Genomic DNA, 15629 nt, shown 5'->3' with positions numbered 1-15629 from the left:
AGATACATTTTAATAGTACATTTCCAACGGATTTAGAGTTCTCAAAAAAGTGGCATGACACTATAGACACATGCTCTTATAACCTAATGTCAATTTTGATAGAGAAACGCAAGGAGCTTGCACTCCTTGCAACTCAAAAATGTGAATCCTTGATCAAGGAACTTGAGATTTACAAAATGGTTCCATATTATGATGCATTAAGCTCTGACACAAATATCAATCTAAAAAATTTTGAGAATAATCTCATGGAAATAAAAACTAAAAAACTAAGGATAGATGTCTTCCTAAATAAAAATAAAAATCTTTTAGGTAAGGATGATAGCAGATCCAAAGAAGGATCTACAAATCATTCTACCCCATTAGATCCCTTCTCCAAAAAACAAAGAATTACAGTTAATCAATTACGCACTTTTTACAACTCTAAGCTATCAAATAATATTGAACCTAAATCTATGAGCAAATTCCCTAATAAATATCAAGGGAACACAGGAGCAATACCTAAACATAAACAAACACATGGTACACCGCTATCAACTATACATAGATGTGATAGGTTATTGACTTTGAATAAAAATAATAAGGAAACAAATCATAGTCTGACTTTAAAACAAAATTTACCTATCACTAATCCAGGATTACCATCTTTAAATATTATATCAACTAAGAAACAACAAGCTCTTTTAGATAAAACAACAGACAGAATTGAAAATGCAGATGAGACCAAGACTAATGATAATAGTTTTTTTGATCTACATAATCTCACTACACATAGCATTGAAGATACTTCTTCAATGTCCACCACGGTGATACAGGCGTCTACCCTATCACCAATTTCTTTAAGCTCAAATGTCTCTTTTTTAGAGATCGGCCCCTTATGCCCACCCCCCCTGGTGGAAACAATTGTTCCCTCGATTTTAAGTCAGTCGAATCTGGCTCTAAGTATGGTCCCCACAGGAAACACAATTACTGCTTCTCAACCACAGATTACAAAGGATTTCACCCCAGTAACCATTCACCCCAAAAAAAGAAAAGGAGGACCTGAGGTTCTAGAGGGTGGAAAAACTCCCAAAAAAACACCAAAAGATGCAGATACCTCGGAAACAGTGGAAATACAGGGTCAAAGAATAATCTGACAGTTGAAATGGATTTGAATCGACATAATGGAAAGGTAGATAACAGAAAAAGGATTTTTAATCTTTCCAAATACCCACTAGATCCGATAGAACGAAAAGTCCGCACAAAAGGCCTCAATTTTTGCCCAAGCCAGGAGGCTAATAATTTTGACCTCTTTATTGATTTAAACAAATTTGTGAGGAGATTAACACTTACAAGACACTTTACTCTTAAAAAGAAAAATGAAAGTACCTCAAATCCGAAAACAGCTAAATGTTCAGAAACCATAGATAATGGAGCTTCCACTATAAATTCTAATATACATCTTGAATTAAAAACGAAGTCAAACTTTAATCCTGTCCATAATAGGGGGAGCTACATAGAAACGTTCCTTGCACTAACCGGCGAGGAATTTCGTACTCTTAAATCACAAGAATTTTTGAAAAAGAAAAAGAAAAATCAAGAGACTAGAGAAACCAAAAACCCCATTCAGAAGGCTAATATAACGAGGAAAGAACAAATGGTGATCGCTAAATTAAAAAATAATAGAGAAATTGTAATCCGTGAAGCCGATAAGGGGGGAGGGGTAGTTGTCCAGGACAGAGAAGCCTATATTAATGAAGCACACAAAATTTTATCCGATGGTAAATACTACCAAAAACTATATACACTATATATATATACAGATCCATCAAAAATCTATACAAAAGAATATCATGATCTAATTGATAGGGCTTTCTCCGAAGGCATTCTGAATAAAAAGGAAAGGAATTTTTTAGTTAACACAGAAGTTTCCACTGCCTTTTTTTACCATTTGCCTAAAGTTCATAAGGACCCAATCAACCCTCCGGGACGTCCCATCATCTCAGGGATTAATTCCCTGACTAGTCCTTTATCTCACTTTCTTGACCTTCATCTCCAAGAACATGTTAAGGAATTACCTTCTTACCTTAAAGATTCTATCCAGCTCATCCATGAAATAAACAAAATATCTTGGGATGAAAATTACTGGATAATCACATTGGACGTAAATGCATTATACTCCAATATAGATCATGAGTTAGGAAAAAATGTGACTAAATATTATCTACAAAAAAAAAAGGAAATATGCCTGAAAAACAGGTTGAATTTCAGACATAATCTGTTTGAGTTTGAGGGCCAGTTGTACTTACAGAGACACGGGACCGCGATGGGGACTCGGGTAGCCCCAAGTTTTGCTAACTTGTTCATGGGGGTATTCGAGTCCCTGTCGCCCCTATGCTCCTCCAGATATGCACAGAATATAATACTATATAGACGCTATATTGATGATCTGATCATCATATGGAACGGTACCCAAGAGGATGCTGAACTATTGGTAAAAGATCTGAATGATAATACATGGGGCATATCATTTGTCACAAATATAGAGAAAGAGAAAGCAGTCTATTTAGATCTTGAAATTACGCATGAAAACAATAGAATAATCACCAAGACTCACTTAAAATCAGTAGATGTGAATGGGTACTTGGATTACAGGAGTGCCCAATTATACCAAATGGAAGAACAATATCCCCTATGGCCAGTTCTTTCGTATTAGAAAGAATAATACGAGGGAATTGGACTATGAACAGCAATCTGATCTTCTAAAGGATTTATGATGAAAAAATACCCCCAAAAAGTTGTCAATGAGGCATACAGGATTAATTTAAATAAAACTCAGAATGATTGTTTGGAGAATCTAACCTTACCAGACAACAAAAAAAAGAATTGCTCAGAAAATAGACAACTCCAGGAGATGGGGACACAACTTTGTCACTACTTATAATAAAGGCAACCAAAAAATTAGAGAAACATTACAAAAATACTGGTACATACTGAGACAAGATCCCCTTCTATGGGATGTACTACCAGAGAGACCAGGCATCACTTTATGAGGGGAAAAACACTCAGAAACATTATAGCACCTAGTCGCTTGAAAAAATCTGTAGTGAAAAGTTCTGGAAAAAAACAAATGTCTCCAATTTAAAACTACTAATTCCATAGTGAAAAAGACAACCAATACACTCAATGGCACTTTTAAATGCAACCAGAAGAAATGCCAATGCTGCCAAACAATAACCCATGGCCATCAATCTATCACCCCCCAATAGCACAGGGGAGACCTTTCCCACAAAACATCACCTGACTTGCACTAGCAGCTATGTTATATATGTAATTACATGTGACGCGCCCCCTGGGCCAGTGCTGTTGGGAATACCCGGAGCCGGATCAGATGGGGGTTGTAGTCTCCGAGTGGCTGTGACCCGGTCCGTGCCCAGGGTGTCAAGCTCAGTGTGTGGCAGTCCTTATGATGTTACTAGATGTTCTTTTGTGTCGACTACGCCACCCGTTGATTTGCGGTCAATACGGCCGCCGCTGCAGCAGGGTCCGCTGAGGCTGGTGATGTATGTGCAGCTCAGATAGTATAACCCCCAACGGGAGGGGTATAGCCTCAGGGGGTCAGTTGCAGAGGATGGGGGTTGTGGTGGTGCAGCGGGGATGGAAATGAGACTCAGAGTCGGGCTGTGCAGTTCAGGGCTTGTTTACTTACTGCAGTTGTTCTGGTCACTCCGGCCTTGAGTGACCACCCGAGCCGTGCTGCGTCCACCAGGTCCTGGACTCGGCCAACCCCCAGGTGATTCTGGAGCGTGGTCCTGAGCTCCCTTTCTGTCTTGTCCTCTTCTCTGGCCTTCCCCACCAGGGATCCACCTATGTCCGGCTCCCTCGGGCCTCTTGGTGGTAAACCCTTGTCTCTGGGTTCCCTGACCCTATTCCTGGTCTGCCTTCCGGGTGGATTTAGTGGGTGATCGTGGCAGATCGATCCTGCCCACGACCTCCGGTTCCTGGCTAAGGTGTGCTGTAGCCTCTGCCAGCTTGGGATCCGGTACCCTGTTGCCAACTCTTCACCCTCTGGTCTAATTTGGGCTCTTGGAGTTCCTTCTTTCTCCCCCTCTGGGTCTTTCTTTCTCCTCTCTCTCTCTCTTGGCCTTGGAGCTGCTCTTCTCCTCTGCTCTCTTCCTCTGACTCTACTCTGACAAAAGACTGACAGACTGACCCTGATCTAAGATGGTTCCCACCTTATATACTCCCTCTATGTGTGAGCTCAGGTGACCAGCACCCAATGAGCTCCTAGCATTACCCAGACTGCTCCCCCTATCTGCCCCTACACTACTGGGATGTTCCACCCCCCTCCCACTCCAGCCAGGAACAGACACTGTCGTACCTGCACATTTCTCTAGTGGGAGTACCATCGGTCTGTTCCCCGGAAATGGGATGTGTGTAGTGCATGCAGCTAACTGAGCTCAGTTCCACACTCCATCCTTACCCGGGAGTGGAATATCACACCTCTGGGTTGAGGTGCAATACCCCTGTAGCAGCCGAATCCTCAGGGTGCTACATTCCCCCCTGGTAAATCACAGCACGTCCTCGGGCTGTAAGATATAAACATCCACAAACATACATTTTTTTTTTTTTTTCCATAAAACATAAACATATAAAACATATAAAACATCATCAGCAGCAATAAACTTTTCATATAAACATTCTTGTTTCTGGTTCCTCCGGTCACTGTGCAACTTGTGACCGGGTAAAGTGCGACAGTCTCTTGAAGAAACACGGTTTCCTATAAAACCGGTAGGGGGCGCTTTAGGAAGCGCAACTATATACAAGGGGATATGGCCGCTCTCAGTCCTCGGCCAGGTATTAGGAACTAGGGACACACGGGCATCAGTTCAATTGGCTGGTCCCAACGGGGACTATATTTTAACTAGAACAGTTCTTATACCCTGACGGGCAACTATGTACAGTCTCTCTCTACCGTACTTCAACGACGGCGTCCTCCTGCTCTTTCTTGTTGGTTGGTTTCAGTTTCAGACCCGTCCGGGTCCTCTTGCTCCTCCTCACACCGCAGCTCCTCCTCCGTCAGGCGATGCACATGGAGGGCGTAGGGTCCTTTGGCACACTTGTGCCGGGTGAAGGTGACCTCATCACCCAGGTAAAGGTCACGACCTCTGTGTCCCTCCGGCAGATGGCTTTCTACGTCTCTGCGGGTCACAAAGACGTCGCCGGGGGTATGATGGTCTCTAATGAAGCCCCACCCATGCTGCAGGTTGAATTTTATCACAGTCCCGGTGGTACGGGGACCATGAGCTGCACGGGGGTTCCTCCTGGTCCGGCTCTTCTGCTCCGCGCTCCTTATCTGTGCTTGCTGTTCCCGGACCCGCCTCTCTCTCCGCTCCCTCTCGAAGACTTCGAGCTGCTGCCGGCAGCATTCTGCACGCTCTGCTGCGGCCGCCCGAGTCTCCTGAGTGAACCCCATGAGGTCTTCTCCGGTGGGGTCCCACTCGAACTGTGCCTCCTCCAGCGGGGGCGAGGTCCTCTTTACGGGCTTCGGAACCGGAATCAGGGGTTCGTCTAGGGGTCTCTCTTTCCGGAGTCGGGGATGGTGAAACTCCGGTGGCCATCTGAAGGGCTGCCCATCCGGGCACGTATGCTGGGCGAACAGGTCCTCACCCAGGTGCGGCACTCTAGATGTTGAGGGCGCGTTGATGGTAGCGGCGCCCGGGTCGACCAGGCCTTGCGACCAGGCTTGGGGCACCCTAAAGGCAAAGGGCACCGTAAGAACGGCGGCGCCCGTGGTTACTCGGCCCTGCGGCCAGGCCGGTGGCTCCGCGGAGGTAGGGGGCGCTGTTGGTATTGCGGCGCCCGGAGGTACTAGGCCTTGCGACCAGGCCGGTGGTATTTCCTGCTTGGCCACGCTCGAGGTCGAGGCGTGTGACGTCACAGGGGTCGCGGCCGCGGTTTCCGGTTGAGGCCTAGTCGGCGGCGGTGACGATGCAGCGACGGGCACGGCAGGGGGAATTTCGGGCTCTGCGACGGGGAGCTGGGGCAGGCACGCGGTTTCCCGGCTCAGGGTAGAGACGTCCCCTTTACCTGCCTCCGTCCGTTCAGCTCCCTTCTCGGCGCCGTCTCCTGCCTTCATTCCTCCTGCGCCATCCTCAGAGGCGGTCTGTCTCCTCGTCTCAGGTGGCGTGCTCCGCTGACGGGTGCCGGTCTGCTGGGCCATCTCTCGGCTCCACTCCGCCAACGTCTCTCGCTGCACCCGGGCCATCCTCCGTGCGAGGCCCTCCAACGCGGTCTGTGCACACTCCCGGTCTCGGGGGAGCTGTGCTAGGATCTCCAGCAGGCCTTCTGGAGTGGCGACCTGCAACAGGCTCCTGACCACTGGGTCGGTGCTGCCTGACTCTCCCTCCATCTCCGGGTAGGCTCTCTCTGGACTCTCTTCCAGACGTCTTGTCTCCGGGTGCGCTCTCTCTAGACTGCTCCAGGCGACACCCATCTTTGCTCTCTTGTTCTGTCTCCGCCCACATCGAGGGTGGTCCCGGGGCAACTTTGTGATTGTCAGTTCCAGGGGCAGTTCTCTTACGCTGATGGACACTTCCAGCATCACAGTCTCTGTTGGTAGGGGCGGTTTCCGCTTTTGGCGCCATTCTTTGACCTGGCCCACGATGGGAGGTGGCCTTTTGCCACCCTCTGGCACGCCCATAATGGCGTCCGCTCTTCCAAGGCGGGAAATCTTCGGAAATGGCGGGAATCGTCTCCCAGTGGCGGGAAACTCCATGGATGGCGGGAAAAAGCTGCAAATGGCGGACAACCGGCGGGAAACGACCTGTGATGGGGTCCGTTGGCGGGGACCCTCCGGAACCGGCGGGAGACTTCTTTTTAAGGTAACGGTGAACTTTTCTTCAGGCACGCAGTACCCGGTTGTTGCGGGCACGAGATCCTGCCGACTACGCCAAAGTTGACGCGCCCCCTGGGCCAGTGCTGTTGGGAATACCCGGAGCCGGATCAGATGGGGGTTGTAGTCTCCGAGTGGCTGTGACCCGGTCCGTGCCCAGGGTGTCAAGCTCAGTGTGTGGCAGTCCTTATGATGTTACTAGATGTTCTTTTGTGTCGACTACGCCACCCGTTGATTTGCGGTCAATACGGCCGCCGCTGCAGCAGGGTCCGCTGAGGCTGGTGATGTATGTGCAGCTCAGATAGTATAACCCCCAACGGGAGGGGTATAGCCTCAGGGGGTCAGTTGCAGAGGATGGGGGTTGTGGTGGTGCAGCGGGGATGGAAATGAGACTCAGAGTCGGGCTGTGCAGTTCAGGGTTTGTTTACTTACTGCAGTTGTTCTGGTCACTCCGGCCTTGAGTGACCACCCGAGCCGTGCTGCGTCCACCAGGTCCTGGACTCGGCCAACCCCCAGGTGATTCTGGAGCGTGGTCCTGAGCTCCCTTTCTGTCTTGTCCTCTTCTCTGGCCTTCCCCACCAGGGATCCACCTATGTCCGGCTCCCTCGGGCCTCTTGGTGGTAAACCCTTGTCTCTGGGTTCCCTGACCCTATTCCTGGTCTGCCTTCCGGGTGGATTTAGTGGGTGATCGTGGCAGATCGATCCTGCCCACGACCTCCGGTTCCTGGCTAAGGTGTGCTGTAGCCTCTGCCAGCTTGGGATCCGGTACCCTGTTGCCAACTCTTCACCCTCTGGTCTAATTTGGGCTCTTGGAGTTCCTTCTTTCTCCCCCTCTGGGTCTTTCTTTCTCCTCTCTCTCTCTCTTGGCCTTGGAGCTGCTCTTCTCCTCTGCTCTCTTCCTCTGACTCTACTCTGACAAAAGACTGACAGACTGACCCTGATCTAAGATGGTTCCCACCTTATATACTCCCTCTATGTGTGAGCTCAGGTGACCAGCACCCAATGAGCTCCTAGCATTACCCAGACTGCTCCCCCTATCTGCCCCTACACTACTGGGATGTTCCACCCCCCTCCCACTCCAGCCAGGAACAGACACTGTCGTACCTGCACATTTCTCTAGTGGGAGTACCATCGGTCTGTTCCCCGGAAATGGGATGTGTGTAGTGCATGCAGCTAACTGAGCTCAGTTCCACACTCCATCCTTACCCGGGAGTGGAATATCACACCTCTGGGTTGAGGTGCAATACCCCTGTAGCAGCCGAATCCTCAGGGTGCTACACATGCAGTTGCGGAATGCAATATGTTGGCCGGACCACACAGATGGTCAGATCACGTTTAAACGTACACCGACATAATGCGAAAATTGGGCTACTAACACATAGCCTATCGAGACATCTCTTAATAAATCATAATAAGAGCTTTCAAATAAGCTTGACTCCTGTCGAAGAAATTCCGCAGAATGTATCAAACAGAATCCATCTATTGAACAAGAAAGAGGCTTTCTGGATGTAAAGATTACGCTCTCTACATCCTGACGGCCTCAATGATAGACTGGAGAACATATAGAAAACCGAATTAGATCAGGACAGTGTTTCTTATCAATAGAAACACATAGAAAGAATAATGTATATGGTAACCTAAGCTAGATATGATTTACAATATATTCTTGGGTTTGCCCATAAACCCCTGACTAGTGAAGCTAGCGTCATGAGGACATCCACGGCATAGAGGTAAATACCAATGAGAGAACCATGATAGACCCCTGAGTGTGGACTACACGAGTTCAATCCCAATAGAAGAAATTAATATATTTAGAAAGTTCCGACAGAAGCTAAAGCTATAGAACTCACAATATGATTAAATGATTATTCTTTTTAATTAAATTTTTTTTTTTCACATTTTTTTTAAATATATATATATATTTTTTTTTACTTTTTTTTTAACTTTTTTTCTTTTTCAATTTTTTTTTTTTCATACCAATATTCTTTCACTTTTTAAGGGAGCAAAACAAAAAAGGGGAAGGAGACAAGGGACAAAAAGAAGGAAGAAAAGCTTTTTTAGTAAAAGAAGTATAATATGATAGTCAAAATATGATCATTGAATATATGCTGTATGTGTGGATAATGCTATAGATTTACACATTTTCTATATATCCACACGTTGTATACACGCAAATCAATGTTTTTAATGTTTTTTTATGTGTGTGTGTGTTTTTCACTATATATTTTATCATATATTGCAAATATATTTGTAACAACAAAAGAAACAAGGATAAACTAAAGCAAAATACTGAAAACCATCAAGCAGCAATTAAGCTAATGAAGAACCACCAGGTTTTGACCATTTAACATAATTAATTTTTTAAAGTGAACCTATATAGACTATATAACTCTAGCAGACTGTAAAGCAATATCTTACCTGAGGAAAGCTATTTTGCACAAATATATAGCCGAAACGCGTTGTTCTATGTATTGTTTTTTTGATGATTTTTATCTAAGTACATTTTTGAAGACTTTTAATACCTCTGCCTGGTGCCTGTCTCCTGGGAGCGCTAAATGGACTGGATGAATCCTTTCATTTTCTCCTGACCTTCATTCCACGGTCTCCTAGCTGAGAGATCCATTCTATCCAGACTAGAGCTGCACATCAAGGAGTCAAGGCATCTCAGTCAGACCTAAGAGGTCGATATGCTATGCCACAAGCTACACCAAAGGTGAGCAAATTAGCTTCTGAAAAATAGTTGAACTAAATAATCTGCACTTAGATATGCGCCCGTGTTTTCTATCTTTTCCCCTCTCCTAGACCCTATAGCCTTGGGGTCATATACCTCTTCAAAAGCTTCCAAAGCATTTAAAAGGTCCCTTAGTCTGTTTCAGTAGGCTCCACAACCATGGGGAAGACTGCTGACTTGACAGATGTCCAGAAGGCAGTCATTGATACACTCCACAAGGAGCATAAGCCACAAAAGGTCATTGTTGAAGAAGCGGGCTGTCCACAGAGTGCTGTATCCACCCACATTAATGGAAAGTTGAGTGAAGGAAAAAGTGTGGTAGAAAAAGGTGCACAAGCAACCGGGATAATCGCAGCCTTGAAAGGATTGTTAAGAAAAGGCCATTTAAAAATTTGGGGGAGATTCACAAGGAGTGGACTGCTGCTGGAGTCTTTGCTTCAAGAGCTACCACACAGAGAAGTATCCAGGACATGGGCTAAAAGTGTCACATTCCTTGTGTCAAGCCACTCATGACCAATAGAGAACACCAGAAGCGTCTTACCTGGGCCAAGGAGAAAAAGACCTGGACTGTTGCTCAGTGGTCCAAGTTGTTGTTTTCAGATAGAAGTAAATTTTGCATTTCATTTGGAAATCAAGGTCCCAGAGTCTGGAGGAAGAGTGGAGAGGCACACAATCCAAGCTGCTTGAGGTCTAGTGTGAATTTTCCACAATCGGTGATGGTTTTGGGAGCCATGTCATCTGCTGGTGAAGGTCCACTGTGTTTTATCAAGACCAAAGTCAGCACAGCCATCTACCAGGAAATTTTAGAGCACTTCATGCTTCCCTTTGCCGACAAGCTTTTTGGAGATGGAAATTTCATTCTCCAGCAGGACTTAGCAACTGTCCACACTGCCAAAAGTACCAATACCTGGTTTAAAAACAACAGTATCACTGTGCTTGATAGGCCAGCAAACTCGCCTCACCTTAATCCTACAGAGAATGCAGACGAGCTAAAGGCTGCTATCAAAGCAACCTGGGCTTCCATAGCACTTCACCAGTGCCACAGGCTGATCAACTCCATGCCACGCCGCATTGATGTAGTGATTGATGCAAAAGGAGCCCCGACCAAGTATTGAGTGCAATTACTGAACATACATTTCAGTATGCCAACATTTCGGATTTTAAAAACATTTTTCAAGCTGTTGTTATAAAGTATTCTAATTTACTGAGATGATGTCTTTTGTGTTTTTATTGGCTGTAAGTTATAATCATCAACATTAACAGAAATAAACACTTGAAATAGATCACTTTGTAATGACTCTATATAATATATGAGTTTCACTTTTTGTATTGAAGAACTGAAATAAATTATCTTTTTGATGATATTCTAAATTTGTGATAAGCACCTGTATATACTCTGATGAATTTGTAACAGAATGGAATAGCATTTTAACATCTTGCTTTATGCGTCTCATGGAACTTATTGTAAAAAATGAAAATCAAGATCAAGTTGACGCGCCCCCTGGGCCGTGTGTGTGTGTGGGGATACCCGGAACCGGACCTTTTGTGGATGCTGGGGATTGTAGTCCTTGCGTGGCGGGGACCCGGTCCCGTAGCTCAGGGTGGTCAACCCAAATGGCAGTCTATTTATGTGTTTTTTATGAAATTAAATGTCCGACTACGCCACCCGTGGATTGCGGTCAGGGTGAACCGCTGCTGCAGGGCAGACCGCTGAGGCTGATGTTGTGGGTGCAGCAGAGGATAGTATAACTCCCCACGGGAGGAGTATAGCCTCAGGGCAGCTAATAGGGATGTTGGGGGTGATGGTGCGCAGGAGCAGCAGTAGCCACACGGAGTCTGTCATGCAATTCAGGGCCTTTACTGTTGGTGGTATTAAGGGACCCGTCCGGAATACAGGTTAAAAATGGAGGACTGGTCAGTCTGAGAGCAACTGGGAAATCCTGCTGGTCAGGGGGAGTTTGTAGGCCTACCGTGCTGACTTCACTCTTTCTTGGCTATCCCGCTGTAGTGTAGTGGTAGCCCACGTCTGAGTGTACCGTGTTGTTCTCACCCATATGACTGGCGACTCGGGCCTTCCGTGCTTCTCACCCCTCCAGGGCAGTAGTGGTCCCTCTCGTGTGGCTGAGCCTCCGGGCTTCCTTGGGCCAGATGACTTGAAGTCCCCTGCGTGGTGGTTTTCTGCTGCTGGGCTTATAACCCTCACAGCCTCGGACTCCAGTGTCCGGCTTTGTAAGTCTCTGGCCATGGCGAACTCTGCTAGTTCCCCTCCTGGCCTTGTGTTCCTCCTCTGCCTACAGGGACTCCTCAGCCTGCTGCTGACCTGTCCCTATCTGCAACTTGTCTGGAACTTGTCTCTGGCTGGTCTCTCTAACCCCGCCCTAGATCCAGTTTATAAAGGGCAGATTTCTCCCCTCCCTGGACTGAGGCAGGAGGTGCTGCTAATTGTCCCCAACCAGGGAACCTCCCACCTGCTCTCAGACATGACATTGCTGCCACTGTGGCGACCAGACCTGGGGTGCCACAATATCGTGATACAAAAAAATATCTCCGAACATGTGGAGAATGCTAAAAAATCAATGACCTCTGAAGGCTATGAATTATTCCAAAAAAATTTACAAAAAAGTTGCAAGATCTTGAAGAATCAATTATTAAGAAAAGGAAATTTAACTGGGATTCTATGGACTATAGTAAGAACCAGGTATACGAATGGGGACGGTGGGACTGGCAATATACAGTGGGGAAAAAAAGTATTTAGTCAGCCACCAATTGTGCAAGTTCTCCCACTTAAAAAGATGACAGATGCCTGTAATTAACATCATAGGTAGACCTCAACTATGAGAGACAAAATGAGAAAACAAATCCTGAAAATCACATTGTCTGATTTGGAAAGAAATTTTGTTTCAAATTTTGGTGCAAAAATAAGTATTTGGCCAATTACAAAAGTTCATCTCAATACTTTGTTAAATATCTTTTGTTGGCAATGACAGAGGACAAACGTTTTCTGTAATTCTTCACAAGGTTGGCACACACTGCTGCTGGTATGTTGGCCCATTCCTCCATGCAGATCTCCTCTAGAGCAGTGATGTTTTGGGGCTGTCGCTAGGCAACGCGGACTTTCAACTCCCTCCAAAGGTTTTCTATAGGGTTTAGATCTGGAGACTGGCTAGGTCACTCCAGGACCTTTAATTGCTTCTTACGAAGCCACTCCTTTATTGCCCTGGTGGTGTGCTTGGGATCATTGTCATGCTGAAAGACCCTAGCCACGTGTCATCTTCAATGCCCTTGCTGATGGAAGGAGGTTTGCACTCAAAATCTCATGACACATGGCCCCATTCATTCTTTCATGTACATAAATCAGTCATCCAGGTCCTTTGGCAGAGAAACAGCCCCAAAGCATGATGTTGCCACTCCCATGCTTCACAGTAGATATGGTGTTCTTTGGATGCAACTCAGCATTCTTTCTCCTCCAAACACAACGAGTTATGTTTCTACCAAACAGTTCTACGTTGGTTTCATCTGACCATATGACATTCTGCCAATACTCTTCTGGATCATCCAAATGCTCTCTAGGAAACTTCAGACGGCCCCAAACATGTAATGGCTTAAGCAGGGGGACACGTCTGGCACTGCAGGATCTGAGTCCCTGGCGGCGTAATAATAATAATAATAGTTTTTATTTTTATAGTGCCACATATTCTGCAGCACTTTTCAAATTTTAGGGGAGACATATACAGACAATACAGAATAAGCATATCTCACATCGAAAGGAGTGAGGGCCCTGCTCGCAAGCTTACAGTCTATGAGGAAATGGGGGAGACACAAAAGGTAAAAAGTACATATATTGTATAATGCAGCCTTGATATACTAAACAGGATAAATAATAATACATGGACTGGTCGCCAGCCAGTATGTGTACAGTCCTGACAGAGGCTATTAAGTGCATGGTTGGTATGAACCTGAAGTTGAAAAATTTTTTAATATGGGGGAAAACTGGTACGGACAGAGTGTGTTTAGGCGATACGCCAGTCTAAAGAAATGTGTTTTTAGGGTTCGCTTGAAACTGTGGTTATTGGGAATTAATCAAACTGTCCTGGGTAGTGCATTCCAAAGAATTGGCGCAGCACGCAAGAAAGCTTGGAGACGGGAGTGGAAAGTTCGGATTATGGAGGATTTTAGTTTTAAGTCATTTGCAGAACGGAGGGCACGTGTAGGGTGGTAGACTGAGACAAGAGAGGAGATGTAGGGGGGTACTGAAGCATGGAGCGCTTTGTGGGTAAGCGTGATAAGTTTAAATTGAACTCTATATTGGATGGGCAACCAATGCAATGACTGGCACAGGGAAGAGGCATCGGTGTAGCGGTTGGCGAGGAATATGATCCTGGCTGCTGCGTTAAGGACGGATTGGAGAGGGGAGAGTTTAGTAAGAGGGAGACCGATTAGTAGAGCGTTGCAATAGTCAAGACAAGAATGAATAAGAGCTACAGTAAGAGTTTTTGCCGAGTCAAAGGTGAGAAAAGTCCTGATTCTTGAGATGTTTTTGAGGTGTAGATGACATGAACGAGAGAGTGATTTGATGTGAGGAGTGAAAGAAAGATCTGAATCAAAAATGACCCCAAGACAACGGGCTTGTTGCTGGGGAGTAATGGTTGAGCCACAAACGGAAAAGGCAATATCGGGCACAGGTTGGTTAGTAGAGGGAGGAAAGACGAGTAGTTCAGTTTTTGACAGATTCAGTTTTAGGTAGAGGGAGGACATAATGTTAGACACAGCAGAAAGACAATCACTGGTCTGTTGTAGTAATGCAGGGGTGATGTCCGGAGCAGAGGTGTATAATTGGGTGTCATCAGCATAGAGATGGTACTGAAAGCCGAATCTACTGATTGTTTGTCCAATAGGAGCGGTGTATAAGGAGGAAAGAAGGGGGCCTAGGACTGATCCTTGAGGAACCCCGACAGTAAGGGGAAGTAGGGAGGAGGAGGAGCCAGCAAAAGACACAGAGAAGGAGCGGTCAGAGAGATAGGAGGAGAACCAGGAGAGAACAGTGTCCTTGGGGCCAATAGTGCGGAGCATAGTGAGGAGGAGCTGGTGATCCACAGTGTCGAATGCTGCAGAGAGATCCAGGAGAATCAGCAGGGAGTAGTGACCATTAGATTTAGCTGTTAGTAAATCATTAGAGACTTTAGTGAGGGCAGTTTCAGTAGAATGTAAAGAGCAGAAACCAGATTGTAAAGGGTCAAGAAGAGAGTTGTCTGAGAGATAGCGGATGAGATGGGAGTGGACCAGGCGTTCCAGAAGTTTAGAGATAAAGGGAAGATTGGAAACAGGTCTGTAATTGGCCGTGCAGTTCTGGTCAAGGGATGGTTTTTTAAGTAATGGTTGTATACTGGCGTGTTTAAAAGAAGAGGGAAAGATACCAGATGAGAGGGAAAGGTTGAAAATTTTAGTTAGGTGAGTGGTGACAGCTGGAGCAAGGGACTGAAGGAGATGTGAGGGAATAGGGTCACTGGTGCATGTGGTAGGGCGAGAAGATGCAAGGAGCCTGATCACTTCATCTTCCGTGACTGGTTCGAAGTCAGAAAGTGAGCAAGATACAATGTGGCGGGGGAGAGCATGCATAACATTTGGGGATTGGGAGAAAATTTTTTGTCGGATATGGTCAATTTTTTCTTTGAAATAATTGGCCGGATCGTCAGCGCTGAGGTCGGTGGTTGGGGCCTGTGTTGTTTGATTGAGCAGAGAATGAAACATGTCAAAGAGTCGTTCAGGATTATTGGAAAGTGAGATGATGAGGTTGTTAAAGTAGGTTTGTTTGGAGAGGTGAAGGGCAGAGTTATATGTTTTCAGCATAAATTTATAATGGAGGAAATCTTCGGGCAGATTTGATTTTCTCCACAGCCGTTCAGCGCACCTGGAGTACCTCTGGAGAAGACGTGTTTGAGGCGTGTGCCAGGGTTGTCGCCATCTATGCTGAATTTTTCTTTGTGTAGGAGGTGCGACTTCATCCAGGGCGCATAGCATTATTTTGTT

The sequence above is a fragment of the Phyllobates terribilis genome, unplaced genomic scaffold (genome assembly GCF_046119375.1).
Source record: "Phyllobates terribilis strain yellow unplaced genomic scaffold, ASM4611937v1 Scaffold_1__5_contigs__length_1240528914, whole genome shotgun sequence".
NCBI lineage: Eukaryota > Metazoa > Chordata > Amphibia > Anura > Dendrobatidae > Phyllobates > Phyllobates terribilis.
This window is presented reverse-complemented; position numbering follows the sequence as displayed.